At 44.3% G+C, this 5,036-nt stretch overlaps 1 long non-coding RNA gene across 1 annotated transcript; it reads right to left on the bottom strand.

The window, feature by feature from the left end:
• Positions 1-6: 6 nt before the first annotated feature.
• LOC129850738 (uncharacterized) lies at positions 7-3,698 on the bottom strand. The gene is made up of 3 exons (XR_008758851.1): positions 3,457-3,698; positions 2,712-2,799; positions 7-1,149 (listed from the first exon to the last, which is right to left on the bottom strand). It is a non-coding gene; the product is annotated as an uncharacterized LOC129850738 (long non-coding RNA).
• Between the last annotated feature and the right edge of the window lie 1,338 nt (positions 3,699-5,036).

Genomic DNA, 5,036 nt, shown 5'->3' with positions numbered 1-5,036 from the left:
GCTTTTCTCCTGAAGATAATTCACACAGCATCTCATATCATGCCTCACATTTTGAAATGGAGGATATATTCTCTCTTTTGGATGATTGATGTGACATTGGACAGGACAGACAGGCCATCATTGGACAGGACAGACAGGCCATCATTGGACAGGACAGACAGGCCGTCATTGGACAGGACAAGACAGCAGTGTTAAATCCAAATGTGTCACACAGACCCGGGAGTGCCAGGCCTATTTATGGCTCAGATACGGTGGCTGGCATGGGTCCCACTGTGAAGTCTGTACTGTCTAGACACATTCATTGACATGCAAATCACAGACAGGGACACGGAACCCATTTAGGGCTCATCATAATTCTTGGCTTGTAGTCTCTCTGTGACACTTCAATTTTGGAAATCATTTTTTTTAGTCTGGATTCAGGCAATAAATAATAACAAGTGTGTATTATACACAAGATTTAGATGTTTTGTTGCTGTTGCATATCCCTGTCACACCCTGACCACAGATTGCTTTGTATGTTTCTATGTTTTGTTTGGTCAGGGTGTGATGTTGGTGGACATTCTATGTTGTATGTCTAGGTTGTCTTTTTCTATGTGTTTGGCCTAGTATGGTTCCCAATCAGAGGCAGGTGTCAGTCGTTGTCTCTGATTGGGAGCCATATTTAGGTAGCCTGTTTTCCTTTATGTTTTGTGGGTGGTTGTATCCTGTGTTAGTGTTTTCACCATACGGGACTGTTTCGGGTTTGTTTGTACTTTTGTTATTTCGTTCAGTGTTCTGTTTGATTTAATAAAAATATCAATATGGACACTTACCACGCTGCGTATTGGCCCGATCCTTGCTACTCCTCGTCAGACGAAGAGGACGAAACCCGTTACAATCCCAACTCCCCCTGAGAGTAGGGTCACGGCCAGGGTCAGCCATTATCACACACACACACACACACACACACACACACACACACACACACACACACACACACACACACACACACACACACACACACACACACACACACACACACACACACACTGACCTTGACTAGGCAGGCGTTGGTCACCACCTGTTTGGGGTCCACCACGTCCACCAGGGGCTCTCTCATGGCCACGTTACGGATGCAGGTCATGTCAAAACCATACACGTTCTCCCACCCTGAATACACACACACACTCATATATGAGCAAATCTGGTACACTCTGTGTCTGAAGTGGTGGTCATCACACAACCTATCTCTCTCTCTCTCTAAGTGGTGGTCATCACACAACCTATCTCTCTCTCTCTCTAAGTGGTGGTCATCACACAACCTATCTCTCTCTCTCTATAAGTGGTGGTCATCACACAACCTCTCTCTCTCTCTCTCTCTCTAAGTGGTGGTCATCACACAACCTCTCTCTCTAAGTAGTGGTCATCACACAGCCTCTCTCTCTCTAAGTGGTGGTCATCACACAGACTCTCTCTCTCTCTCTCTCACTCAGTGATGGTCATCACACAGACTCTCTCTCTCTAAATAGTGGTCATCACACAGCCTCTCTCTAAGTGGTGGTCATCACACAGACTCTCTCTCTCTCTCTCTCGCTCTCTCTCTCTCTCTCTCTCTCTCACTCAGTGATGGTCATCACACAGACTCTTTCTCTCTCAGTGATGGTCATCACACAGACTCTCTCTCAGTGTTGGTCATCACACAGACTCTCTCTCAGTGGTGGTCATCACACAGACTTTCTCTCTCTCAGTGGTGGTCATCACACAGACTCTCTCTCTCTAAGTGGTGGTCATCACACAGACTCTCTCTCAGTGGTGATCATCACACAGACTCTCTCGGTGGTGGTCATCACAAAGACTCTCTCTCAGTGGTGGTCATCACACAGACTTTCTCTCAGTGGTGGTCATCACACAGACTCTCTCTCAGTGGTGGTCATCACACAGACTCTCTCAGTGGTGGTCATCACACAGACTCTCTCTCTCTCAGTGGTGGTCATCACACAGACTCTCTCTCAGTGGTGGTCATCACACAGACTCTCTCTCAGTGGTGGTCATCACACAGACTCTCTCTCAGTGTTGGTCATCACACAGACTCTCTCAGTGGTGGTCATCACACAGACTCTCTCTCAGTGGTGGTCATCACACAGACTCTCTCTCAGTGGTGGTCATCACACAGACTCTCTCTCAGTGGTGGTCATCACACAGACTCTCTCTCTCTCTCTCTCTCTCTAAGTGGTGGTCATCACACAGACTCTCTCTCAGTGGTGGTCATCACACAGACTCTATTGACACTGTGTTGGATTGGAAGAGTGTCTCTTGTTTTAGATTGAGATTAAAGCTGTTATTCTCTATTTGCTGCCTAGGATCGATAACAACCCTCAGAAACAGTGGAAAGATAGCACAGCTCTACAGTTGCCAAAAACGGGGGCTCAGTCCTTCCACCTTCCCTTAGTGTGTCTATCTGGTGTTCCTCTAGTGAGAGACAGGGGCCTTAAATACTATTTTACTATGTCTGGCAGCCTTGTATTATAGGTCTACTTCAGTTAGGGTTAAGAACAGAGCAGACAGGCTCTCCCTCTCTTCCCTCCATCCCTCCTCTACACAGCTCTCTGTAGTCTAGTCCAACCCAGAGGCTGGAGGAGAGAGCCTACTGGAAGAGGGAGAGGATAGAATACCTCCAGCATACATACAGTACACACAGTAGCTAAGAAACAGAGACGGAAGGATGTTCTCACAGTGTATCTTGAAGTCCTTGTACTGCCTGTCCTCGATGGCCACCACATACAGGGCAGCCTTGTCAGGAAACATCAGCCCTCCAGGCTTCTGAATGTGAGAGGAGACACCAACATACATTTAGTTGAGATACACCTCATAGAGAATAGAGTCATCCTACAGTCACATGCATTGTCTGCACACCTGGCATCCTGTATGTAACATTAGCTCATACCCGGTCTAAAACCCTGAAGCAGTAACACTGGTTAGAAACCAGATCGTCCTCTCGCTGGGCGCTGTAAGCAGGACCTTAGTCGATATGTGGATGCACACACACACACACACACACACACACACACACACACACACACACACACACACACACACACACACACACACACACACACACACACACACACACACACACACACACACACACACATACATGCACACACACATCCACACACATAATTGCACACATACATGCATGCATGTACAGGTGTAGGATCTTCATTTGATCTAAAAATTATCCTGCAGCAACAGAATTTGAACGTTTAGTCCATAATGTTGCTTGATTGGTGGTTAGGCTATTAGCTGTACAAAGTAGGCTCCATGAAAAGTGCAATACTGTTAATATAACCGTGTGTTAGTGTGGGTTTTCACTGAATTTTTGTCAATCTTCAAAGCTCATCTGCATTTCCTCTCTCTCTTTCTCTCTCTCTCACACACACACACACCCATACAACAAAAACAAACACACAAGCTTACTAGCCATTTGTCCCTGGCAAAGATGACCGTATTGAGCATAGACTCGTAGAAGAGACAGTAGCCCATCCACTCTGAGATGATGATGTCAACCTTCTCCACTGGCAGTTCCACCTCCTCCACCTTCCCATTGAGGATGGTGATGACTGAAGGACAGGACACAGAATGTCACTCACAACACACACTCCACTAAACACTAAACACTTCACTATACTAAACACTAAACACTTCACTATACTAAACACTAAACACTCCACTACACTAAACACTAAACACTCCACTACACTAAACACTTCACTACACTAAACACTTCACTATACTAAACACTAAACACTCCACTACACTAAACACTTCACTACACTAAACACTAAACACTCCACTACACTAAACACTCCACTCCACTACACTAAACACTAAACACTTCACTACACTAAACACTAAACACTAAACACTTCACTACACTAAACACTAAACACTCCACTACACTAAACACTCCACTACACTAAACACTAAACACTCCACTACACTAAACACTCCACTCCACTACACTAAACACTCCACTACACTAAACACTCCACTCCACTACACTAAACACTCCACTCCACTACACTAAACACTAAACACTTCACTACACTAAACACTAAACACTAAACACTTCACTACACTAAACACTAAACACTCCACTACACTAAACACTCCACTACACTAAACACTAAACACTCCACTACACTAAACACTCCACTCCACTACACTAAACACTCCACTACACTAAACACTCCACTCCACTACACTAAACACTCCACTCCACTACACTAAACACTAAACACTTCACTACACTAAACACTAAACACTAAACACTTCACTACACTAAACACTAAACACTCCACTACACTAAACACTCCACTCCACTACACTAAACACTCCACTACACTAAACACTCCACTACACTAAACACTCCACTACACTAAACACTCCACTACACTACACTAAACACTTCACTACACTAAACACTTCACTACACTAAACACTCCACTACACTAAACACTAAACACTCTACTACACTAAACACTAAACACTCCACTACACTAAACACTTCACTATACTAAACACTAAACACTAAACACTAAACACTTCACTACACTAAACACTAAACACTAAACACTTCACTACACTAAACACTAAACACTCCACTACACTAAACACTTCACTACACTAAACACTAAACACTCCACTCCACTCCACTAAACACTCCACTACACTAAACACTAAACACTAAACACTCCACTACACTAAACACTCAACACTCCACTCCACTAAAAACTAAACACTCCACTACACTAAACACTAAACACTTCACTACACTAAACACTAAACACTCCACTCCACTCCACTAAACACTCCACTACACTAAACACTAAACACTAAACACTCCACTACACTAAACACTCCACTACACTAAACACTAAACACTCCACTCCACTCCACTAAACACTCCACTCCACTCCACTAAACACTCCACTCCACTACACTAAACACTAAACACTAAACACTCCACTCCACTCCACTAAACACTCCACTCCACT

The sequence above is a fragment of the Salvelinus fontinalis genome, unplaced genomic scaffold, assembly GCF_029448725.1.
Source record: "Salvelinus fontinalis isolate EN_2023a unplaced genomic scaffold, ASM2944872v1 scaffold_2263, whole genome shotgun sequence".
NCBI classification, from domain to species: Eukaryota; Metazoa; Chordata; class Actinopteri; order Salmoniformes; family Salmonidae; genus Salvelinus; species Salvelinus fontinalis.
The sequence above is the reverse complement of the archived record's forward strand: the minus strand, read 5'-3'. Positions and strand labels throughout refer to the sequence as shown.